This window comes from Asterias amurensis, chromosome 8 (genome assembly GCF_032118995.1).
Source record: "Asterias amurensis chromosome 8, ASM3211899v1".
NCBI lineage: Eukaryota > Metazoa > Echinodermata > Asteroidea > Forcipulatida > Asteriidae > Asterias > Asterias amurensis.
This window is the reverse complement of record NC_092655.1, coordinates 1,792,233-1,819,661: the sequence shown is the minus strand read 5'-3', so window position 1 is coordinate 1,819,661 and position 27,429 is coordinate 1,792,233. Positions and strand designations below refer to the sequence as shown.

The 27,429-nt window shown below is 40.8% G+C and overlaps 1 protein-coding gene and 1 long non-coding RNA gene across 4 annotated transcripts in view; one reads left to right on the top strand and one right to left on the bottom strand.

The window, feature by feature from the left end:
• LOC139940561 (uncharacterized) overlaps positions 1 to 1,934 on the bottom strand; it is a 40,191-nt gene extending 38,257 nt beyond the window's left edge. For both annotated transcript variants that reach the window (XR_011786469.1, XR_011786470.1), the window contains exon 1: positions 1,798 to 1,934. This is a non-coding gene — a long non-coding RNA (uncharacterized lncRNA). The remainder of the gene's footprint in view (positions 1 to 1,797) is intronic.
• The window catches only part of LOC139940559 (uncharacterized), a 61,184-nt gene that overhangs the window by 18,922 nt on the left and 14,833 nt on the right, over positions 1 to 27,429 (top strand). Inside the window, exon 2 of one of the 2 annotated variants that reach the window (XM_071936863.1) lies at positions 6,138 to 6,325. The gene's annotated coding sequence lies outside the window, so the exon portion shown is untranslated. Of the gene's footprint in view, positions 1 to 6,137; positions 6,326 to 22,446; positions 22,628 to 27,429 lie in introns of those variants that run through there. The other variant, XM_071936862.1, reaches the window with a different exon arrangement.

Here is a 27,429-nt window from a genome sequence, read left to right as displayed (position 1 = left end):
CTTTTGGGGTAATTTTGTTTTGAGTGAGCTACTTTTTGTACATAAGTAGAAATTTGGCCCATGTAACAATTTGTACACAGCTCAAAGGAAGAAACTTTACATTTTGTACTTTAAAAAGATTGAATCGTCTGATTTCTATCTTTTTTTTATACTTAAAAAAGGGGCGTTCTCAAACCTTTTCAGCTGTTACTCTTATAACTCTTGAATTTATGTGAAAATTATGACATAGGTTAAAACAAAAATCCACACAGCAAGTGCAGTATCTTGCCTGCCTCAAAGGCCATGTATATATATAAAGGCCCTAAGTCACACATTTTGTTAGTAAAGATTACTGGGTCTACAGTTGGGGTGATTCTACAATTGGGACTGAATATAACCATAAGAGAACTATTGAACCTTGATTGAACCATGGCACAGATCACGTACAGTCGACATAAACACCAGCAAGCCGTGGAAATCAAATGTAATTGTTCATATAGGCATATCAACGCCAGTTCGCAACCTGGTAGATCACTGATGAGTGACGACTGAAGTCACCCCCCCCCCCCCACCACCCCAAAAAAACACAAAAAAAATCCCGGTTGCGTAAAATCTTTGACAATAGATAACAACTGTAAAACAGTTCAAGAAGTAATGTAATACCGACATAGCATTGATTAATGATAACCTCAATAGTAAAATTATTTATTACTATTTTGAAAAGAATGTTATCAAAAAGTCGACAAGCGGCGTTGTAAAGCGGCTTGGAGCGTTGGACAGAGTAAGGTTTGGCTTCGAATCCCTGGTGCAAGACACTTGACCATATTTGCTTCTCTTCACCCAGGAGTAAATGGGTACCTTAAAGGGTAGAGATTACGGGGGAAGATTTTGTCCTACAATTTTTCATAAAAAAAAATTCAGACTGAACTATTGTGCACTGAATGTTAATGTAAACTACCGAAAACAACGCTTAAGAACTATCCAAACCATCTCAAAGTGATCACAATATATATTTGTACGGACAAACCAAAAGGTAGGTAGCAAGCAAAACTAATGCTACAAAATATAGTACAAGATTTAAAGGCAGTGGACACTATAGCATTAAACCTTTCTTGGTTACTAGTAATGTGGAGAGGTTGATAGTATAACACATTGTGATAAACGGCTCCCTCCTGAAGTAACATAGTTTTCGAGAAAGAACTAATTTTCCACAAATTTTAATTTTGAGACCTCAGATTTAGAATTTGAGGTCTCGAAATCAAGCATCTGAAAGTACACAACTTCATGTGACAAGGGTGTTTTTTTTCTTTCATTGTTATCTCGCATCTCCGACGACCGATTGAGCTCAAATTTTCACAGGTTTGTTATTTTATGCATATGTTGAGATACACCAAGTGAGAAGACTAGTCTTTGACAATTACCAATAGTGTCAACTGTCTTTAAGGCTTTAGGTTCTAAGGCTAAATGTAAAGGCTATGGGGCATGGTGTTGTTCCATTCGCACTGAGGGGCATGATGAGTAAACGCGTAAGGAAATGATTACACTGTATTAGATAAAAACTCTCTCTTACTTCTTCCCAAAATGCATTTTGATTAGATGAATTAGTCACTTTAAATAAGAACCTTGCAGTACGAAACGGACACCGTTCATCTAATACCAAAAAAAAATACATCACGTCTGTAATTGTGCATCACTGGATATATTTTGTATATTATAAAACAATTTGTGGAATAACGTTGAAAGTCTGCACGCTCAACTAGTTGTACAATTATCAAATAACAAGCAATTCCCGTATTTTAATAATAATTTGCAACTTACTGGAACTTGGAATGATGCTAGTGGGTTTCGTCGGGCTGTGGCAATAGAGCTTTGTTCATTAGATTCGTTGACAGAACATAATATAGGTTAACTAAAAAATGCTAACCAAAATAACAGAAAGAACGAATGGCTCTAAACTTGTCTTGCCGCTGTCGCTTCTTGTGTAGGAATGATGCTGCAAATGCTGCAGTATAGCTCCGCGCCACACCCTTAACGCCTCAGCGAACTGCAAGTATTCTTTATAAATTGAAGTTAATCGGAGAGGAGTTGGGTACTTGTGAAGAAAGGAATTCCTTTCTGCGTTTCATGAATTAAAATAACTACGTAATCAAACAATTGACTTGGTACTTCAAGTCAGTTGGTTACATTTATATTGAATATAGCAAGTGACGTCTGGAGTACAGCAACTGGTACAATGTAGCATCTTACTATACTATATACAACTTAAGGGCAAGTCATTCAATGAACTTTTGACATGGGCATCAAGGCAAACACATGGGGCAGCAGAGACCATGTGGCCGTGTACTATCCGGGCCTGCGAGTGCCCCAAACCAGCCACCCTGGAACAATTTACACCTTCACTTGCCACATAGATACATGTATGGATATTTGCCTTTCCCCTTTGAAGTTGCCCTTGACATCACACCGTCTTTAGGGTCTATATCAATCAATAGGGTGACACACCTTCTCTGTGTTATCAAAAACAATAACATCCGGACGTCTGTGAGGTGTTAAACATTAATACCGAACATGCATGCAAAGCTTTTTAAAGGTGATTGAATCACATTTGAACACATTTAAATGTATGGCAGTTTGTGCCATTTATGCTAATGGCCGTTGCATATTCATGAGTTATTCCGGAATAGACTGAAAGCCTCGCGGTAATGGACCATCGAATAAGAAAGGGCGTTTTTGTTTCGGTCACGCGTTAAAAGTACGTTGGGAACATGTTTTCAGATAGTTGTGGCGGAACCCAGAGAGTCATTTAACATTCTGAACGAGTTACCCATTAATACCCCGTTAGGATAATCCAATAGGAGCTGGTAGCGCATATGCACTATAATACCTTCGCATCTGTTTAGAAAGTAATTATGGTTAAGTGCCTTGCGTAAGGGCAAAAGTGTCATGACCGGGATTCGAACCCGCACTCTGCTCGGCCACTTCTCGCCACAAATACCCCCGTTGACTGATACGATGCTCATTGTAATTACCAAACAGTCGTTTGCAATTCTTTAGATCGTAGAAGAGAAACACTGCAGTAGTTTACCCGATAGAGCTATGAATGGATTTCTTATATAGGCGTGAAGGAATTCAACTTCTCCGGAAAATCGATGCCTGTTTATTTATTGCGTGCAAGAGTTCGCTGCCAGTCAACGCAGCATCACTAAAGTTAAAACGTCAGTTTATTACGGGGTGAGAATTTATTGTCAGGGCCGCTTTACTATCGGGTATGTGTGGCCTGTGACCACGCGTACCATTCCCTATGACGTCAGTTTTTCTCTCCTATATTTACAACTCCTAAATATCTTTGTGATTATTTGAGTTGTCCTGTGAGGGGACATGTGGGAATATGTATGGAGCAATAAACACAAAAGCAATGCGATCTGGTCAGGTATGTTGAATATTTACTAGAATTAACAACGCGAGTGTGTTAGTGTTTATTTCGATACGGTTCATAACAACTTGAATGTTTAGGAACGTGGGTTGAAAATAGAACTTAAAGGTAGGGTCAAAATGGTTTGATTTTTGTCAACGCCAATGCTGGTTTGAATAGGTGCAACTATCATATGTCATAGAAGTCACCCATGAACGTGTCAGTTGAGAACACTTGGTGAGACGGCAGCATACAACTTTCACGGTATTTTCAAATTCATCCGAGTTCAGCGATATGAACAAGCATTGTGCTTGATCACTGTGGGTACTAGCCGTTTCTCTTGGATATTTTAAGGGCATCATTCACCAAACGTGCACCAAGAGCCTTCTATATAGTGTAACTTTCTCTCTGTTTTTACCCGCGGTCATCTCTCCTCAACATGTACCCACCTGAGTCGCTGGTGGCTCACACATACCAGCCTGTCATTTCATTGCTGCATACGGGACATTCAATGTTGTCGAAATACTTTTATTGATTTCCAACCATCTGGGAGGTGGCACTTCAGGCGAAATGATTCCGCAGGATGCCTAGGTCATCCATCTTTATAACAAGAATGGTAGGCTTTTATATTAAAGTTGCAAACTTTCTATTCGAGTAATAATTACCCAAGTATGTTTCTAACCTTTAAAACCGTAGACAAACGACCGCGTGGGTGTGATACTAACATAAAGACAAATGCACTGTGTATAAACACATTAATTTAGGTACTAGGCAATTACATTCGCATGGGCTGTATTGTTTATAAGTTAATATACAAACGTCATTAGCTAGCCACTGGTCGAGTTTGCGAAGGCACCTTGTTGTAAACAAAAAGAGATGTGTTTTTGGACAGGGATACCTAATATAACTCATTGTGATTAATTTGCTAATTATTGTGATGTTTTTGAGCCGACATTTTGACGACACTACTGGGCTTATTTAATCACAAATTTTTTCGAGACGAGGAGAAATTCTGTTGTATATCGCTTTTTAAATATCGCAAGGTTTTTAATTATTCGATAGTGCTTTTTAAGATTTATCGGGGTTCATGTCACAGACGATTTGACTATAAAGAAGTTTAAGGAAAATAAACTAAATACAGAAAGGCTGTTTCGTGAAGGGCTATAATAAACGTTTATTTCTGCTAAAGATAACACACCACCAGGTATGTTCAAACCTTCACACATCGTTGGAAAGTATTTACTTAGGCCTAAATAAAAAGTAATAAAAAATATAAAAAAATACATTTTTTATGTGTTTTAACTTCCTCTTGGCACTAATATTCTTTGAATGATTAATTTAATTTACCCATATTTTAGACTTCCAATTATATACAAAGCCAGAAAATATTTAATCCTGCTCCCAAAGAAATACAACTATCTGTGAAATGCTCCTCACCACAAAAATGTTTGAGAAATAAAGAAGCAACTTTACCTCGAATAAAGAAGAAACTTTTTTGATAATAGTAAACAAACATTCTTCACCTTTTGTCCGCCAGACGACAAGGCCGTGTTATTTTGAGGCGACACAGACCCGGGATAGATGGAGATTTACCCGGCTTCAATTTGTCTAAATTAATGACAACATCGATCCTTCAATTTGTCAGGTTAATGCAGGGATCTTGAGCTAATACATAGGAATTCCTCAGACTTGTATCAGCTAGAAATTTGATGTCTACAAAAGAAGAGGAAAAAACTAGAAAACGGACATTTCTCCGAATTAAGACTGAAGTTTGGAATTCTGCCTTATGGGAAGGGCGGCAGCGATCATGCATGCTCTCCCATAAAAACAACAAACAAACAAAGACTCTTGAAAAACATGCATACAACATCAAATCATATTTTCAACTCATAGCAGACATGAAACTTGTTAGCTGATTAGCTGATTTTCTCTTTTTTATTCAAAACAGTGCCATATAGAAAATTGAAAAGACACTGTACATAAACGTTAAGGGTGATCGGCCATTTCCTCTATTTTTAGCAATTAGAAAGATGCATGTTTGTTACAGTGATAGGTCTATTAATATTAAAAGTGATACACCACAAATCTGCGCTTCAACTTACACATGCTTGAATGTTGGGTCACAGAAAGTGCGGATACAGGTCTTGGGCAATCTTACCGATGGTGTCAGTGAGCTTTAAATCATCTTGCGTCATATAGATGTCAATGCAAACCAGCGTGAGTGTTGAACTATTCTTGTCAACGCTCTCAAAGTTGGAATATTTTTTACAATTCGAAAATAAGTTGTGGTGAGAACTCGCATCAGTCATGGCACTTCCGATTGTACTTGGGCGTCTCATTACTCTTGTCAACCTCAGCATTGAACTTTGTATACACTTTGATAGTTAATAAACCCAGCCTGGCGATTGCCACTGTTGCCTTCAGACTGACGTGAGTTTAGAAGGGAGCGGCCTAGCACAAGCTAGGTGTCACTCAAATCTAGATTGATAAGGGTGTATTTTTTTACTTCCCTTTTTTCCTTCTTAACCCTCGGCTACTCCAAGCTGTTTAGGATAGGGTGTAAGATGTTTGATAGCCCCGGAGTGATTTGGACTGCATCAGGCGTGGGTTAGGCCGTCATGTCGTGACTGGTGACGGGCTTAGTCAACTTTCCTCCGCTGATCCTCACCTGTTTACGGAGAGAATTGTCTGACAAAAAAAAAGTGGCATTCTCTTATTTTCTTCTTTCTTCTCTGTCTTCACTTAGCTAGATGAAGATGTCCAGCCGTGGTTGGCTCGTTCTTGAGTGGAGACTTGCAGCGTATAAAGTTGTCTGCCTGCCTACCGTATTCTGAGACTTGCTTCAAGACGCTTTAGGTGTGGATGTCAATGGTACTGAGATGTTGTGTTCCTTCAAGCTTACTAATGAGGAGATCGTGACCAGACTTCAAGAAGGTAGGCCTTTAAGATTCTCTTTGTCACCATGCAACTTTGATCTAGTTGAATTAAGTTTTATTTATGAAACGAAACACTGCCTTCGTTATAATAAAATTTAATCAAATCTTATGTTTAATGGCACTGGACACTATTGTGTTATTACGCACAAAAACTTACTTGGTAATGAGCATTGGAGAGCTGTTGATAGTATAACTCATTGTGAAAACGGCTCCCTATGAAGTAACGTAGTTTTTGAGAAAAAGATAATTTCTCATTCAAATCATAAAATACTTCTAGCCCGAAGCCTTGTTTAGACACTGGTAGATTTGTTAATACTTTGTTGAGCATGTTAAGCATGGTAAGCGTTTAGCATTGGATTTGTTTTAAGGAGGCTGAAAGACAGATATTTGTTGAGTATTTTATAATATTTTGCATGTGGAGCATTTTAGTGTGGTGCACCCATAGAAAATACACCACTGGAATGAAAAATATTGCTTAACAGTATTGCTTAACATGAACAGAGTTTAACAGCCAAAATTAGATAAAGTAGGCCACTATACACCATTGTGACTGTTGTTCCACTCAATTTTTGATTTGCAAATAAATTTGTCAAGCAGTCTTCTCTGCTAATCAGCTTTTGAAATCGGGCTCTTTACATAACATAATTTCTCAAAAACGAATTGAGTGAGCAATGGTGTGAATATTTGGGCAAGTCTCAATTGTAGACTTTTATCAACTGTGGTCGCATCTGGAAGAGGGCAAAGCAATTGACCTGCGGTATTACAGTCACTGCCACATCAAATCCAAGGCTTTAGGGGCACGGGGAGTGAGATATTAGCATCAGACGGCTGGCAATGGGGATTGTAAACAAGATCTGCCAGACGAGAACTCTCTTGTTGTTTCTCTGTACAAGTCCATGGCCTAATTTCATAAGAGCTGTTGAAACAGAAAATATTGACTATTTGTCTGCTAAGCAGATATGAGCAGGATACAAGTCATAGATTGTATTTGTAACATGGTAGTTTGGTTGGTAACTACATTCTGGTAAGCATACTTTTTGTGCTTAGCTACTTGTGCTCAAGCAGCTCTATGATGAAATTGGGCCCCGATGGTTCGGCAAGCTGAAATGATAAAAAAATAGTAATGGTAATAGCTAATAAATTATCATGTAAGGTTATATGAGATGATTCAGAAACGGAAACGAAGCGGACATGGTAGTACTCATTCTAGGACCATTGTGACGAAAATACACCAGTAATTGACTGGCTGTTCTGAGAACAGACTTGGGACTTGCCTTGAAGTACTGATAGCTGTATTTTGAACTTGATCTCTTTCACTTGAGAAAGGGACTTCAATATTCATCTTAGACTTTCTCTGAAGTACTCAAGACTTGACTTGAGATTTAATCCTGGGGAATCGAAACTTTATTTGAGACTATTTCTGTAGTACTTCATACGTGACTTGACTTTGATTTTAGGACTTGAGACTTCGTTTGAGACTTGCTCTTTAGTACCTTAGACTTGAATTGCAATTTTACCCTGTGATATGGACTTCAGCTATATAATGGAACATTTTTTTTAAGTTACTCTGACTTGACTACATATTTTACCCTTAACACATCATTTTGAGGCTTGGTCTTTAACTACTTCAGACTTGACATATGATTTGACCCAGGGTACTAACAACTTCATTTGAGAGATTTGAACTTGTGGCATGGTAGTTTGGTTGGTAACCTTATTCTGGTAAGCATAATCTTGCTCTGATGAGCTACCTTTTGTGCTTAAACAGCTCTATAAAACTGTGCCCAAATTGCACACATCTGATAACATCTCCACACTATCCTAAGCATGAACTCCACATCGCACTTTTCGTGATACCTTGCCCCACCACAAAATGCCAACATTATTATCTCGTCATTTTCTTCCCGCCCTTTTTGTCGCTCGGTGAACCCTGGATTATATAGGTCACTGCCGGTACCTCGGTTTAGTGTCACGGGTACCCCCATCCAAATGGCAGCTTGATGTGAGACCATTGTCACTTATTGAGAAAGCAGTGTAAATATTGTGGTCTGAAAGTGAATAGCTCTCGGTCGGATACAAGAGCTGGTCTCGTTGAAACCAGGGACAAGAAACTTTTTAAACAAATTGGGTGCGTGGGAATGTGAAGTACTGAAGTTTATGTCCAGTTTAAATAAAGATATATTGGAATGGTCCGTGAGAAATAGGTAATTTAGCAAACATAGCATTACACGTGTGCATGAGCGACTGGTATCCTGCTTAGTTTTCCCTTAGCAGAAATGTTTGGGCTTCTGTTCAAGAAGCTCTGTGAAATTTGCCTTGTTTTTCCGTTCTTGCGTGTGTACAGTTGTATAAGTCGTTATTGTGGTTTTAAAGGCAGTGGACATTATTGGTAATTGCTCAAAATTATTTTTAGCATAAAACCTTACTTGGTAATGAGTAATGGAGAGCTGTTGATATTATAAAACATTGTAAGAAACGGCTCCCTCTGAAGTAACGTAGTTTTCGAGAAAGAAGTAATTTTCCATGAATTTGATTTCGAGACCTTAGATTTAGATTTTGAGGTCTCGAAATCAATCTGAAAACACACAACTACGTGTGACAAGGGTGTTTTTTCTTTCATTACTATCTTGCAGCTTCGACGACCAATTGAGCTCAAATTTTCACAGGTATGTTGTTTTATGCATATGTTGAGATACACAAAGGGAGAGGACTGGTCTTTGACAATTACTAATAGTGTCCAGTACCTTTAACCATGGTTTTAACAAATGTATGAATCGATTTGAGATAAGCATTGTGCAACGTTTGTTGGGGTTGGGGATCTGTCATAACGAACATGATGCGACACCTTCTGCCTTTTTGACAGGATGAATTAAAAACTTCTTGATTCCATTCTCCGTACTTCAGGCATGATATTCTTCCAATTGTTTGTGTCCCTTTGGAATAGTTGTCATGGACAGTCTGTTGAAGCTGCACCACATGTTTAGTCTAAGTCAGCCCTTTTACAATTTAGAAAATAGAATTAGCTGTTGCAAACAGCTTACCAACCAAAAGGACCGAAGTTATAACTGCAAAAAAAAGTTAATGGCCTGACGTTTCGACCCTAGCAGAGTCTTTCTCGAAGACTATAATTTATTTACTTTTTCCCAAGGACCAAAAGTCATGCCTGGTACTTCCACTCCTACCCCCCCCCCCCTTCCATTCCGCACCTTCCTCCCTCCAATCTGCCCACGCGGCCAGCCTGTCATTCATCTTCACCCGTTGTAATAAGCCTGTCTGTGGAGCCCTGGCGTATGTCAGCAGTCTTGCTAAACAAGTGTGCTTAACCACGTCCCTAGTGGCGTATTACACGACTTAGCCCTCTCGCGACAAACTGCACCCTTGGGGTCTGTCTTCGCTCACCGCCTGCCTACTTGATTTAGGCTGTGTCTGGGTTGAGTGTTGTTATGGCTTGTGGCTGTTGTGTAGTATTTCTATTAGCTTAGAGGATGCTGCGATTAAGCCGTGTCCGTAGCCAAAGCCGTTGTTTTTCAGTCGGGTACCAATCAGCCTATTTGTAACTACGTTTTTGTAATTAAAGGTCTCCCTGTTCATTGTCGTTGTAATACTTTGATTTGGTTTATTCAACAATAGGAACATAGCCCCTCACAATGGGATACCCCTCACACTGGGTACCCTTCACCCTGTGGTACCCCTCAACCCGGGTACCCATATCACTTGGTACCCCTAACCCTGCACACCCCTCACCCTGCATACCCCTCACCCTGGGGTATGTACCCCTCATCCTGGGTACCTCCTCCCCTGAATACCCCTCACCTGAGCACCCCTCACCTGAGTACCCCTCACCCTAGCTACCTCTCACCATGGAATCAACCTTCACTCTGTGTACCCTTCATTCTGGGTAGCCTCAAGCTGTGATACCCCTCACCCTGGGGGTACCCCTCACCCATTTGTGGTACCTCTCACCCTGCATACCCGTCACCCTGGGATAGGTACCCCTCATCCTGGGTACCCCCTCCCCTGAGTACCCTTCACCCTAGCTACCTCTCACCATAGAGTAATCTTCACTCTGGGTACCCTTCCCTCTGGGTAACCTTCACTCTGGGTACCCCTCACCATGTGGTACCTCTCACCATGTGGTACCTCTCACCCTATGTACCCCTCAATCTGTGTACCCCTCACCCTGGGTACCCCTCAATCTGGGTACCCCCCACCCTGGGGTATCCCTCATCCTTGGAACCCTTCACCCTACGGTACCCCCTCGCCATGGGTACCGTCACCCTGGGTACCCCTCAATCTGGGTACCCCTCACCCTGGGTACCCCTCAATCTGGGTACCCCTCACCCTGGGTACCCCTCAATCTGGGTACCCCTCACCCTGGGGTATCCCTCACCCTTGGAACCATTCACCCTACGGTACCCCCTCGCCATGGGTACCGTCACCCTGGGTAACCCTATCACTGGGTACCCCTCCACTATGTAGCCCTCACCCTGGGGTAGGTACCTCTAATCCTGAGTACCCCCTCCCCTGAGTACCCCCATCACCCTGGCTACCTCTCACCATAGTGTACCCTTCTCCCTGGGTACCCCTCGGACCCTCACCAATTTCTGATGAATCGTAATTAGTTTTTCATGTGAATCTTGTTCGTGCTTTTAAAATCTCCTTTGACGGTAACTTGTTTTTTTGGGGCGGTTTCGGTTTGGATGTGCTTGAGGTGGGTATGGGGTCTGCTTTTACAATGTACATGTCTAAGTTTCCGTTCTGACCAGTTTCTAAGATTTAATACTTTCGGAAGTGAAGACAAAAGCCCCCTAATGGCTGGTGTTTTATCGGGGCAGGATTACCGCGGGCAATCAACAGGGATGTGAATAAACTGGTAGTCTGTCAGCAGGGGCTTTGCTATGGCATTGGTTCTTGATGACCCCTTCACTCGTCACACTGTGCATACCGAGCGCTTTACATCGTAAGGGGCTAAGGCCTTTACACACAAACACTCACACAGTCATACAAGTAAAGTTCTTGACATATTTAATATTGTTCAAATTGCTGGGATGGTGTCCCTCGGAAGGGATTGGAAGTACACGGAAAAAGAACACAGCAGAACACTTATCGTGGAAGAGTAGGGGTTAACCCCTGCGTTTCTGGTTCACATAGCAAGCACCCTTGTTTACGGGTTCCTTAGCTTATGAGCTATAGTGATTAAGTTCACGTATGAGGCATATTGGCTTGGTTTAAGTACCAAAACTATAATTTAATAATAATAAAAGAAGGGATCATAAAGCAGGGAGCAGTTAACAAAACCTCTCTGAGGATCCAACCAACGGCTTGTTGCTCCACCGTGTGCTGTACGCACGTTAAAAACAAGTACCTCGAAGTGCACTGTTTCAAAATACATGGAACGCTTTTTTTGGGGGGGGGGGCTGAATTGTGCAACTCTGCAACTACACTAACCCTTGAAGTGTATCAAACGCAGTGGCATTTTACACCGTTATTAACGTGAGGTTGGAAGTAATATTGAGTCCTGACTTGAGAGTCAGAGTCTTGACTTTGGAGCCCCCTCTTTAAAATGCATGACTTACATAACATGCAGAATACAAGCTATGATGAATTTATTAGCCTTTTGTATTTAATGGTCACTTAGTTTGAGTGTAGTTCACATTAGATTGTTCCTCAACTCTCTAGAATAGTCACGGTGTTTTCTTGTTTATTTTTTTTTCGCATACTCCTACTCAGCAGTCCGTTTTGAACTCTCTATGAACTGTTCACTGTTATAAATGGCAAGGAGCCAGATTGATTTCGACACGGACCGAGTATATAGTGTGAATATACTGAGGGTGGACGTATATCGCGCACGTGTTATGATTTATGATTAGTGACATTCCAATATCAAAGAGTATGATTTGATGATGTAGCTTTGATTGTGTCAATGTCCCCGAGAAAATTGCCCTCTACCAACAATAATAAAGAATATGATTTGATGATGTAGCGTGTAATTGTGTCAATGTCCCCAAGAAAATTGCCCTCTGCCATAGCATCCTCGCAGAAATAGAAGAAAAATTAAAGAAAGTTGAGATGTCCTCCATGAACATACCACAGTTGAGCTAGTATTTATTTTATTGAGATATCGCCGAAAAATCCGGAGCGAACAGAAAGAATAATCTTTAACATGAACACACCATCTGAAAAACGTCACTGACAGTAACGCCGTTCAGGTTCAGATTTCGGGCCATGAAAGCTGTTATCTTTTTACATAATCCTATATACTTCGAAGTGAAATGCTTCTCAAAATGACTTATGCTACCGGAAGCTGATGCAGGCTTCTAACCAAAAGATTGCCTTTGATTTTAAGAGCGATCACCAAAATACCTTAAATTTCAATTCAATTTCAATATTTTTATTTAGCCTATTTCATCACAGTTTACAAGTAAAGAGTGAAGACAAAAATTCCCATAAACTCTCTTTAATAGTACAGGTGTTCATTACAGCAACATAGTTCTTATTTTCGCAAGACACCCGTTATCCCCATACTGTATCTGCAAGCAGTCCCAGATATTGCGACCAAAGGTTGCCTATGTAGGTCAGGTCACTAAATCAGAGGAAATCCCAGCCTAATACCAACCGGCAAATCGTCCTATCAGAAACAAAAGATCGGGTATAAAGTTCGACCGCTCATAAAGACCTTATGATCTTAAGACATGAAGTCGTAAGACATCCAAACCAACGCCCTGGAATGTTCACTCTGTGGCCTCTCGGAGAACAATATCTTTTGTCTTCTCCCGTAGTTGGAATTTGGAATCCGAGTTCATACCTTTTTTTTGGCAGATTGTGAGATGAGCTTGATTTAAGGGATTTCTTCAGGTTCGTGGAAGTATGCCGTGGGGCGGAAGGGGGGATTCCAGCACGATGTGTGGACGATCTTTTCAACTCTTCTTTCTTCTCTTTAGCCTATTTCACTTCACTGTAGGCTGAAAGCCTTTCCACCAACTCGGTATTTCACTCTATCGTCTGTTGTCAAGCAATGCCCCTCTATATACTCAGTTTATCTCTCCATATTCTGTTTTCTGTCCCTCTTTCCTTGTTCGGTTTCTTTGAGTCCAATTGGTTTTTATTTTTTTTTATTTTTTATGCAAGCTCACCACAAACAAGGCTATCCATACGACTTTTGTTATACAGAGAGTGCACTGATTTTGCCAAGATAGTGACTAGCGCCCTCTTGTGTCAAGTACAGTTTTTTTCCACCTCATTTGTTGAAGGATCCTAAGAACGGTCCTGGCACCATTCTAAGAACTCTTCAACCTGATGCAACTCTTCGAGAATTCCCGTGGGCATAGAGGGGAAATGCTGTGACCCGGCTGCAAATTGGCACCAAGTTGTCTCCACACTCACAATAGGGGTAAACTGCGCTCAGGGCATGCTTCAATAAGAACCCCCAAACCCTCCCACCAATTTACCCCCATCTCATCCCACGGTCGCCTGGGCTGAATAAACCTCATTTGAGTCCCGCTGGTACCCCCATTCTTGTATGAAAACCCCCCTAACCATCTCTCTATTTACCTTACGATTATCCTCCACTTTCTAATTTCGCGGACCAAAGAACCCACTTTAATTGCTGGGGGAAATTGAGTAAAGTTTCACGCACGCACAAATGTTCTTGTTTCAACAATTGACTTAATTCGTTGGAATTGTCCAGCGTGGTATCAGTTAACTTGTAACAGAAACACCATCCATTTGCAGTTGATTTGCCCTTTTCAGACATCGCTGGCACGCAAGACCTCATAAAGTTATTTAAAGGGTGGGTTCCTTTGCAATTATATAAACCCCTCAACTGCTTTCTGTGTCATGATCCGTAAAAGATGTATACCGTTCATTGCCCCCAGCCCCCCCCCCATCCCATGTCGACATTACTTTAACGTATACATAAATATGCTTGACCAGTTTCCTCATCGTATTCTAAAAACTTAGTTAAGTCCTGAAATCCGTTTAATTCTTGAAATCCTGCTTACTCATTTGCCAACCAAGCATTTTGTTAGCTGCAAGAAAGAGATCATTGCATTAATTGTCTTTACACGATTGTTAGGCTGAGACAAAACATGAACACTCCCTGCCTATTTTCTTAGCTCTCCCAACCCTAATCATACCTTAAACAGTAGCCCCTATCGAAAAACGTGAAATATGGCATGGGGCAACGTAGGGAGAAATCCAAAGTAGAGGCTTTCAATGACTCCAGCAGTGTTTTGCTGCATGCTCATGGGTTTAAATAAATGGTACTGGTATAAAATCATGCACTCCTGCTATTCATTGCCAAACTTTGCTATATGCAAAACTACAAATGGTTAACTGTTGTGAAATCATTTCGGTTGTAAAATCAAGTCGAAGAAGTTAAAATCTAGCATTCTTAATTGTATATATTTTTCCGGTGCCGCCTTCTTTCCTGATTCTGTTTTGACGATAATAACTGGGTGGTCTTTTCCTTCTGTTAACGAGTTAATGGGGATGTACCCGGAGTCAGTTTGAAATCAAAATGCGAAACCTTACCAAGAGAGCCTGTACTAATCCAAGTAAATTTCCCCCACTCTTAACTTGTTGTCTTTAATTCGGTTGTTTGTCATTTACCCCACGACGAAGACCTGAGAGAGAAAGGGGGTCCAATTCTCAATCCACATGCGGCAGTGAGTTTTGACCACGTGCACCGGTATAACCCTTGTCTGTCTCCCCCGGTCTCCCCTTCCACACACGGCACATACTGCCGTCGGATTAGCGCTTCGTACCCTCGGGCCTTCCGTCTTGTCACGCTACAGGTCGGTATCAATGTCGACGAATACGACTCCCCAACCTTGGGGACTGTTTGGTTTGTTACTTCTTGTGACGTCAAAAGAAAGAAAAAACAGGGTTGTGTACATGTAACTAAGGACCGGAGTGGTCCAGTTTTTCTTTCATCATCATCATCATGATCATCATTTAGGCTGTGTTTATCCATGCAGTGTAAGATGTAATAGCCCTTAGTAAATGCAATTCATTTCATGCAGTTCTGGTCGAACAAGCTGCATGTCGGCAGAGATTTCGGTTTTGCTTGTCTTCAGCAAAGGGTTTATTTGTAAGCGATCATTTGCTAAAATTCGTAGTTTCTTTTAAATATTTTTTGTTGAATACTGGATTATGCCAGGAAAAGGAGTTCTAAAGCATGTTGGGTGATATTGATGTATTTTAGACAACCTTTTGGGAACGCTGATTTGAGACGATTGGACGACAGACGTAATACAAAATAGACGCTTTGCCACCAAGGTTCCCTGTAATTTGTTTTGATTGCCAACTCCCAATTTAAACTGACGTGTTTAAACTTGCATTAATTATCAATTAGGCTCGTGTCACCGGAGCAGATAAGTCACTGCGGTGATCAGCCATGGAGAAGGGGAAACTGATAGATTAATTGCTAGTCGATAGTTCTCTGAATGACAGATGAACATGGCGGTCTGATTTTTGTTTTTCTAAAAATTTAGTTCTCGATGTTTGTCTGAGAAACGCGGCCTTTGTTAACTCCTCGGTAGCCCACTCAGCAGAAAAAGTAGTACAGGTAAATGAGATGTGTTTGTCTGTAGATAGATAGACAATCATGTCTTTACAATAAAAAAGACATCATGGTTAGAAATTGACCCGGATCCGGGTTCATTGGTCCTGACCCATTGTGGGTTAGTACGATCCGGAAATGGTGTCCAAGACATTAGTGCGGGAAAACGTTGGATGTGTTGTCAGTAGACAGATAAACGAGAACAAAGTCTTTACACTCAAAATTAATCCCGTTAGAACTGACCCGGTTCAGGTTCCCGTGGGTCCTGACCCATTGTGGGTCATATGTCCCGGAATCTGTGTCCTATCCATGGGTCACACTAACGCAGAATCTGGATTAAAATCCCATTTGTCACCAGTTTCTGGGTCAGCCTAATCCATTTTGGGTCAAGCCCCCTGGGATCCGGAAACCGGATCAATTCTGACCCTGAAGTGTACGACGACGTTACTTATTAAGGAGGTAACTGATGCACTTACTCCCGTTGCCACTGGTGAGGGTGCCTCTTAAAGGGTTTCGATACAAATGTCCTCATAGGGGTGCCCCCTTTCACCCTTTACCCGGTAAAGGGTGTTACCAGGGGAAGGTGCACCCTTTACCCGGGGAAAGTGCCTTGGTGCCCTTGCCCTATCCAAAAATGAGCATCAGACCTGGAAATCGGAAATCGGTGAGTGGACATTGTTGTCCATTTACAAAAGGAAAAGCTCAAAAGGAAAAACAAGTAAATTTGTTTTCATGTTGTATATCTAAACCCCTGGCCATTTTATAAGATAAGTGCATCTAACATCGATATTCTATCAATTAAATATAATCGATAGTGGAATAGTTGGCATACCGGGGGTGCTCCTGTGGAGGGGCTTAGCCCACGTAGGTGCTCCTGTGGAGGGGCTTAGCCCACATAGGTGGAGCCATGAACAACAAGAATATGCATTTTACAAATATCACTTAATTATTCATTGTAAGCCTTTAAGAGAAAATCGAGAAATCAAAACACACGATGATGAGGCAAACTGTTTGTTCAAGTTTTGTTTCTTTCTCTGTGATATGTGAATTTAAATCCAGTTGAAGTAACTTACTATCCTAATAAAGTACATGTTAAGGAGATCGTATGCTACTGGGCATATAGTTATACCAAAGTTGATTACTATTCTATCTAGTATAATGAAACTAATTATGTGTCAATGTAACTCTGTCGCTCGCAAGCCTGAGGAAACCTGTAAACAAGGGTGCTCGCTGTGAACCAGAAACACTGGGGTTAACCCCTACTCTTCCATGATAAGTGGTCTGGGTTCTTTTACTCGCGCTACCAATCCTAGCATATGCGGGACCTACGGCTTAATGTCCCATCCGAAGGGCAAAGCTATTAGGTAAAGTATGTTGACTAAGGACACGAGTGCCACAACCGGGACTCGAACCCACCCTCTGCTGTCTAAAAACACCAGAGCTTTAGTCTGGTGCTCTTGTCTTAGCGCTTGTCATACACGTCGAGTCTCAGCACCCATGCTACCCAACCGCTCAGCCACCCCACCCGCGGTCATACCCGTACTAGACTTGCTAACAAGTCTTGTCAGTAACTGTCACAATAATTAAGAAGTCTTAATCACATAATTAAAAGCCCAACTTCTCCGCCTAATATCCGCAATTCCCTCTTGACTTTCTTATTTTGTGAAGTCTATGGTTGTTTTATAACCACACGATAACAGGTTAAGAAAAAGTCCATATACGGTGAATGGAAATCGATCACATCTTCGATTTTGTTCTTCGCACAGCGCCAGCAAAACTCAATACAGTTTCCTTCAACCACACCCTCTGCGAAACTGTCTTCAAAATGACAAAAAATGTCTCTTGTTGATGTACCAGGCATGCATGCATTTGATTTCAGGTGAGTTTCAGTCTGATGTTATGGTGGTGGGGAAAACAAGTGGGAACGGGTTGGGGAAGTTTTTAATGAGCTCGCTTGGCTGATGCAACTCAAGCTGCGTTAATTCCTGCAAAGGCCTTGGGTTTGGATAAAAGAATCGGAGGCAGAAGATGGACACTGACCCTTTTTGTCGCTTTGTAGCGAGTCTGGTGGCAAAGGGCTTGATCATGCAGATGTAATGCGGTGCCGTGTTGGGCCACTAGGCAGTGGGACTATGCCCATGCGTAGCTTTATGATTTTAGGAATTATGCCAACATTCACGGAGCAGAAAGTTTTTTAAATGTACGTTGGTCCTCCAAAAAAGGGTGAGAGATAAGTTGCAAAACTTGTAGCAGGTACGATATAGACCTTTTATCACGGAGTGGCCATCTTGATTTTACTCCATTCAAACTCATTGTAACCAAACTGAGGCTGGACGTAGTAATAGTCTGGTGCCCTGCTTGCGCAATGAATGTTAGCATTCAATTCTGTTATGGTAACAGGGAACATGACCAAGATGGTGACAGCACGGTAAAGGTCTATTAACGCCTTGAGCGCCATCACTGAGTGACGAATATGAGCGCTATTTAAGAAGCCACTATTATCAATACGATCGCGGCAAACTGCTGGGCATATTAATATAGTGCACATATCCTAAGTTGTACGTCAAGGTGCTCAACAGCATTATAATCCATGCTTCTCAAACTTACTAATCAAACTGGGAATCACACGACCCCGATCTGCTTATATTATTGATAAGGGGTTAATCCAACACCATCTCACCCGACATACTACCATTTAAACACCTGGTTTGTGGGAGAAGCAATAATGGTGAAGTGTCTTGCTCAAGGACACAAGTGTCATGACTGTGAATCGAACCCACACTCCGTTGACTAGCCTTAAGAACTTAAGTCTGGTGACCTCGACCGCTTTAAACACTGCCGAAGATATAAAGAAATTCGAGCGTTTATGCACTTCAAGTGTGCGCCCCAAGTTGCCTGATTCCCATAATGTTAAGAGCGTTCTCGTATAGGTTTGTTGACACACTATATAAACCACGTACCCTCTTGAACCGTGCAATCAGTTTTAGAACTTGTGACCGAAGACAGAGAGAACGAAACGTCGAATTGTTACGCAAGATGTTCTCTTCAGAGCTGTTCTTGCTTTATTCAATAAACCGTTCTAAAGGAACGCTTGCAGTTCCCAAACCGTAACAACAACAGTAACAATATTTCTTTATGGTGTGGATTTTGTCATTGATCGCACAGGTATGTCCAGTCGTAATCAGACAGATAGACAAACAAAGCCAGTCATTCTCACAGCAGTAAAGGGGATTTTATGTATTGTTTAGGCATAACTTACATACCGTTATCGTTAAGTGCCATGCCCCCGACGGTCCCAAATATACACCCCGAATTACACCCATCCAAGAATCCCCAATGACTCGGCGATAGTGAAGTGCCTCATCGTTGGCTTTAGGCTAACATTGGTTTAGGAATCACGTCACTCTTTCTTAAAGGCAGTGGACACTATTGGTAGTTACTCAAAATAATTATTAGCATAAAACCTTTCTTGGTGATGAGTAATGGGGAGAGGTTGGTGGTATAAAAACATTGTGAGAAACAGCTCCCTCTGAAGTGCCAACGTTTTCGAGAAAGAAGTAATTTTCCACGAATTTGATTTCGAGACCTCAGATTTAGAACTTGAGGTCTCGAAATCAACCATCTAAATGCACACAACTTCGTGTGACAAGGGTGTTTTTTTCTCTCATTATTATCTCGCTATTAAGTTCGATGACCGATTGAGCTCAAATTTTCACAGGTTTGTTATAATATGCATATGTTGAAATACACCAAAAGAGAAGACTGGTCTTTGACAATTACCAATAGTGTCCACTGCCTTTAAAAAAAAAATCAGATAAAAATACAGCCGAAATAGCCAATTAGACTAATTTCCATTGGGGTTCTTACGACAGGCCTGTCATTTAACGAAGGCAGAGACAATTCCGTTGCCCCCTGTTCTTGGTATTGGTTCCCCTGCAATGTCCAACATACTGTCCCAAAATGGAAGTGCCCTTTGTAAATTGAAAACGGCCTTGCCCTCATCTCAAAAGTAACATTCCTGTACGAGAATCAGTGTTGTTGGTTTTTACTAGACTAAAACAACTTCCGGCTCAGAATGGGAACGGATTATGGGTCGCAGAGGGGGGGGGGGGGGGGGGGGGGGTAATATTTCAGGCTGACCCGAAACCAAGTCAAATAATGTGAATTTTGACTCGGACTCCGAGTCGGTGTTTCATCAGCGATCAGCGTCATGTAGTTTTTTTATTCCAGGGCATACTGATCCAGAAATGGATCAGGCACCATGGGACCTGACCCGGGTATCCGGGTCAGCTTTGACCCGGGGTTGTTGAATGAACGATGAACGAACGATGAACGATGAACGATGAACCATGGGTTATTGCGAATTGTACAGTTAGTTTTATTAGTTTGTTATAATAGATAAATTTTCCTTCCACTTTGGTTATATAGCCGTCATGGTAGTTTGAAGATAGGTAAACATTATTTCTTAGCCTCAAATATGTTTAAATGTTTTGATTGTATACCGTAACAAAAAAAGAAACCGTCCCACTGTGTGCACTCAACGGTAAATTTCACTGGCCGGTTTAGCAAAGATGTTCGTCGAGGATTGGAGCGTTGCAGAATTTGATGAAAGTCAGAAGCAAAATCGAAACAAATTTACACATAAATATTGTCTTTAAACTTCAACAGCATTTGTTAAATCTTCCACTCGACAAATAAAATTGCAATTAATGAGTAATCATTACTTTATACACTGTAATGTGTTTGCGTTGACCAATTAGAATTAACGTGGGATAATCTCCTGTTAAGTCGGTGCGGAGGCTGGACGTTAATCTCCTCTGCAATCGGCTTAGCGACTTCCCATCTCAGTCCTATGAGCCAAAACGTGTACAAGTCATCATGAGGGGAACCGAGGGTGTCGATGTTTGGACACTTAACAAGTCAATGTTAAAATGATCAGTATGAATGCTTGGTGCTTATGTACTTTGAGGCTTTCCCCTACAGCTTTGTTGGTTGTGTATTGGTGATCCGCTTTATTATTAAGAGGGATTTTGAAGGTTGACGCTAATTGACGGATGTTTAACAGGTGTCTGATTGGTTACCTGGAGATATTGGTGTGACATGAGCTGCAGTTTTGCCAATTTATAGACAAGTGTGTACCCTATCTTGATTCAAAGATCGTGTCTGAAATGGTGGCTACGTCAAGGGCTACAGCTAGACCGTAAATTGGGGTTCGGGTGGGGCAGGTGCCCACCTCAGATATGCGGACATATACCGTTTGACACTATAATATTTAACTTTTCTAGCATGGGGTGATTCAAATTATTTAGAGTGTTTACAGACATTGGACACTATTGGTAATTGTATAAGACCATGCTTCTCACTTGGTGTATCTCACATATTATATATATTTATGCATAAAATAACAAACCTGTGAAAATTTGAGCTCAATCGGTCCTCGAAGTTGCGAGACAATAATGAAAGGAAAATGACCCTTGTCACACGAAATTGTGTGCGTTTAAATTGTTGATTTCGAGACCTCAAGTTCTAAATCTGAGGTTCTAAATCTAAATCAAATTTGGGGAAAATTACTTCTTTCTCGAAAACTAAGTTACTTCAGATGGAGCCGTTTCACACAATGTTTTATACTATCAACAGCTCTCCATTACTTGTTACCAATTAAGGTTTTATGCTAATAATTATTTTGAGTAATTACCAATAGTGTCCAGGGCCTTTAAATTGACGGACAATTATTAGTTTTTTTTAAATGACCAACTAGCTACCACTGCTATAGCCTTAGGCTCACGTTTTCAGACATGGTTTTGTTGCGTATCTCGGTAGCAAGACACCTGCGTGTGAAGGGTCGACCCAATCGATCGTTGTTTTTTTTCTCTCTTTGGCAATCTCTGATGGTTGTCTGCACACAGGATTACACCGTGGTAAGGAAGTAGGACTTGTATGCTAACCAGAAAGGAAAACAAAATACTCAATTTGAAAAGAAGTGTGTGTCTTGCCTTGGTTGTTTTAAATGCGTAACAAAACTAAACCAACAACAAAAAACAAACCAGCATTTTCTATTGATCCTTATATTTTCTCAGACGCCGTAGAGAGCTTGCAATCTCTTGGTAATACGGATTCGCGTGCAAACATAAAAATTCTATTTCCATTACCCGCTAAAAAAAGGTCCCCATTTAATGCAATCCTTAAATATTTACACGGTCATGCCGATATTTGAATTGTCAATTAACCGATGTCGTAAGAGTGCGTACGGGGTAGTACGCCGTCAACGCAAACTAAAGTTGTGCCCATTCTCTCTGCGGCTAATCGTATAAAAGTTATGCTCCTCGTTTCGTATACTAGTGCCAAACACCAAACAAGGAACACTCCAGTGGTTGACTTTTGCCTATTTTAAATAACGAACGTCAACTTAAGAATAGCAACCCCTAAAGCTGCTTTGTTAGAGAGCATCGATGTATTTTAGATTGTAGAGGGAACATCGATCCGGTTCTGTTTATAATCCTTGGGGGAGAGAGGGGTCCGGTGTGTGTACGGCCGGCACATCACCGAGGATTTTAGTTCGGAGCGGATGCATCCATAAACCTTCCCCGGGGTTTGGGCTCACCTTTCCCCGTTGGCAAGCTTCACTTGCAAGCCTCTCATCTCGTGAACTTTCACCATAGATTTATATAATTCTGGCATCACTTCTACCTTCGATGCAGCGTGGATTTTTTATTTACATCTATCCAAGAAATTATTTAGGTAAGTCGGTTGTCAATTACTCACTGAACTATAATAACGCAGTGTCATTTTCGGTGGACTGATTTATAGATGTTTCCAACGAAATGATTTGCAACTATCAGATAAATTCTGCAATTGAGTTCAGCTGATTAAACTTAATGAATTAAAAAACACAAAACCTGTATCCGCACGAGGTTATTAGTATTAACTCATAAACAAACCACCCGTAAGCCACCGTGTCATTTGACTTAGCACAATTCGCTCTCCGATTTGCGGGTTTTCCTTTTTCCTTTTGCGGAGCAGCCTATCCTTAACAAACTCACACAAAAAACTGTGCTACAAACTGCATGTAATGAGCTAACCCACGGAGGTACTGTGTGATTATTACGTCATTCGATGCTACTTGTGCGTTGTAGCGAACCGTGGTTCCTTTTTACAACTTTTTAGGCCAGCCGAGCGAGCAAGGCCCTGGCGATTTTCCGCCATTCTAGAGACGAATTGAGACCGGCAACATCAAGCAAAACGACGGCATTGTTGATCAAACAAAGGTATCGCCGGAGTTGTTGGGCCGCAAACTTTGTAAACCAAATGTTTGCCTCACCCCTTTAGCTGGTCGCAAGTAGTGTGTGTTAATTGCTTGCACCTCTGGTTAACCCCACAACTAATCAACAGTTTGACAACATTCGGCCTTGACGTGTGTACGTTTGTATGCCTATTGAATTGATGCAAGACTGCATTTCGCACCACACTAAATATTATTTATATGCGTGCGATTGTTTGATAAGATCATCATCCCATCAAGGGAATTCAGCAAACTCCCCACCACACGGGGGTACAAACACCAAGCTGGCAACAACCAATCTCTCCCATTCAATCAATCTACGATTATGAATTGCACAAGTCAAGAAATTATGGTTAAAGTAACTGGACGACAATACTTATTCTTGCCATTGTGAAGTCAGCGGTTAGCTTGGTAGGATTCAAACCCATAACCTCGTGATTGCAAGTCCTGCAGTCCAACCATTTTAATAGAATCGTGTAGAATGCATGGAATGTACACTGAATCCAACTTTAAGATCGAAACTTCAAACAACTTACTACCCCCCCCCCCCCATTTTTACAACCATTTTTAACAAGTCACAGGAACGCAGTTCTGTGACGGTTTTCTTCGAATTCGATGATAAACCAACTGATATATAGTACATACACAGGAAGAAACTATAAATAAATAGTAAACTTGCAGGTACAACCATGTGTAAAACTCTTTTGTTGGAGTGTTGGCTCTAAAAAGAGCCGGTGTATAGTCTCGACGTTTTGAGTAGTATATTCTGCTCGTCTTCAGTGGATGTTTTTCTGTTCTGTGATGGTTTTATGCAGTGATAATCAAACCAACTGACAACAAATTCATACCATAAAGGCCTACAACTCCTTTGATATGCGACTGTTTATGAGAAGTCAATCAGTCGATATTTTGCCGGCCCATCAAAGCTCTTACATTGGCGTCTAGTGGGCTCATCCCTTGAATAATTAACGAGGGATGATGCGGGGATTGTTGTCCTTGTCACGCAACCCTCAACACTAGCTGCTTAAATATAGGATTCGAACTGCCTCGCCTCCAGCTACTGGGCAATTGCAGTGGCCTAGTTGGTAAGACACTGCTCTAGAATTGCAAAGGCTGTGGGTTCGAATCACACCTGAGTAATATCACTTTGATTGTTTTCTCACATACCTTGGGAAAGTGCAGAATACATTGGTGTAAGGGTAAAACCAAAAATTATTACTTGGTGTTACTTTGCTGCTCAATGCTATGGCAAAAGTTTCTTGTGAGTATATTAATCATTCTTTATATTTTTGATGTACGGAATCGATTCAAACACCGGCTTGGGTTAGAAGTTTAATTTTATCTGAAACACCACTTTCCCCTGGACATTTCTCACAAGGTGTGACATATAGAGTAACGATGAACACGTAGTTGGGTTGAACAAAATAAATGAACACTAAATATTATTGTATGCATATGTTGCGATAAACCAAGTGAGGAGACTGGTCTTTGACAATTACCAATATAGTGTCCAGTGTATTTCACGGCGTACATTTTTAGACGTAGCAATTAAATCATCACCAATGTGAAACAAAACCTGCCCAATTTAAACACAAAGTCTTTCTCAACTTTGGTTTTGTCTATTCCCAATCGCGATTTCAAACTAAGGTTGAGTACACTTATGATAAGGACAGATCCTATGGGAGGGAATGGAGTATTGTAAAAAAAAACCTTGAAGTGTTCACAATTAGTAATTGCTGGAAATCGATCGGTTACCTTGCCAGCGAGATTGACTCCTTGTATATTCGAACAAAAGAGACAGTTGACTTTCCCCAATGGTTGATGTATAACTATTGTTCATGTAAAGACGCTTCCACTGGTACGTTTTATTAAAGGCAGTGGACACTATTGGTAATTGTCAAAGACTAGCCTTCACAGTTGGTGTATCTCAACATATGCATAAAATAACAAACCTGTGAAAATTTGAGCTCAATCGGCCATCGAAGTTGCGAGATATATAATAATAATAATGAAAGAAAAAACACCCTTGACACACGAAGTTGTGTGTGTTTCAGATGCTTGATTTCGAGACCTCAAATTCTAAATCTGGGGTATCGAAATCAAATTCGTGAAAATTTACTTTCTTCTCGAAAACTACGTTACTTCAGAGGGAGCCGTTTCTCGCAATGTTTTACACTATCAACAGCTCTCCATTACTCGTTACCAAGTAAGGTTTTATGCTAATAATTATTTTGAGGATTTACCAAAAGTGTCCACTGCCTTTAAAGGGCGTCCTTAGCAACAGTCGTAGCACTACTAGCAGTAGCTGTACAGCCGCCAACTCAGATACGGCTTTAGAATGTCCGGTGTTCAGTTTGTCTGTTTATTTGTTATTTATCTGTCTATATTGTACATGGTGGCGATGATAAGTTACTGTCTTTCATCTCTGAACTATTTTTCTTGATGGCAATTTATCTGTGGGAGATTGCCTTGATTGTTTGTTCTTCTGAAAATCTGGAAGATAGTTGTTGCTAATTCTACACTTTGATTTTAAAAATAAAAAGATTGTATCATTTTGTTTTGACGGCACGTGCTGGAGTCAAGACGTTCACCACGACCCCCGTACCAAACACCTGGCAATCCCTCCAAAAATAACCCTCTCATGCCGTACCTCAAATATGTACCGTGCCCACTAAGTCGAGCAAACAACCTAACCTGCCTGTTATATGGCCCATCAAATGTTTGGACACCTTTACATGACTTGTTGACCGTCCTTTCTGGCCCGGTGACGGTATATGCCGGTTAAGTGCTTGCTCAATGACTTAACATACTTGGCTTTTCTGTAACAGCCTCGCACTGTTATGCTCTGGAAAAACAGATAGTTTTTTTTCTGTAGTAACGAATTGCCATCCTCGAAAATGGTCCTGATTTTTGTTTAAGTATTCCCTGCCATTTTTTTATCGAAGAAAAACAAATTTGAAAAGCACTGCGACATTGGCATTGATGACGTGTTTATACAGTTAGGAAGGGTTGGGTTCCATGTGTCATCACCATGATCACTGAAGGTATGCTGGATTGTCTGGACGGTACCAGTCTATATTTGATTGTTTAAAGATGTTCTTATTTCACTTTCAAAAACTCCCTGGATATTTGACCCGATTCCGGATTCAATGGAACCGGACCTACTTCTCTAGGAGGCTGACCCGAAAACCGGTTTAACATTTTTATTTTTATTTTTAGTTCAACACAAATTCCTGGTCATATTGACGAACAATAGGGTCAGATCCCCTGGGACTCAAAATCCAAACACATTTGTAATTATATGGTTTTTTCGATGAAACGAAAATAGGACTGTTCTCCAAAATAATATCTCAAAAAAATATTTGTCCATATAATATTTTCAAAATCTCTCTGAATATAAAGTTTCTACAAACTTGGCCCCTTATGGTATCACACTTCGCTTTATTAATACATATATCTACATGTCTAGTTGTGTAGCGAAATTGTAGAAGTAAAAAAAAAATGATAATAAGATGTGGGGACTCAATGTTATTGAATAAATAAGTGGTACCTTTGTTTACATTTATCAATACATTTCTTTGTTTTCACGAGCTGAAAATTTTGCGGAGGCGTCTCCCGTTGAAACCCCTCCATCTGGAAGAAATTGCTTACGTGAAAACGAAAATGATTTGTATTTGCAGCTTCGGTTCCTTCACCATTTGTTCTTCCTTTCTAAGACATGGCCTTGGTAAAGTGTATGATATTTGCTTTGTCACGGTTGATTTGTCATATCTCTAAGCCAGACATTGTTTTATGACGCATCTTTAAGATGCTATTTCTTATGCTTTGGTAGTCACATGCGCTGCGTCCAGTGTTGCGCAATCCAACAGGAATGCACACTTTCATTTCGGTCTTAGGATTTGTAACGATAACAAACACGAGCATCATTGTTTAATTTAAGTCTGAAAGCTTACTGGTTATTCTTTCATCGTGTTTTGTGTACAAATCGTGCCTGCAGGAAATCCAGGGATGGATTAAACAAAGAGTTAGTCTTATCTCGAGTTAGAACTTGGCTTTAGTGTTTAATAACTCCACAAAAGTCCAAGGCCTATTCCTAGGCTATGACCATCTTTGGTGTACGTTTTCCTGGTTTGATTTTTTGAGTGTTTCACCCACTCACACTAAAGCTGTACTCCTATCGCGCGTTGTCTCCTAAACCAATTCTTCAAGTCGAAAGGGTGCTGTACTGAAATGATAGCATGTGAGGTCATTTTGATTGACA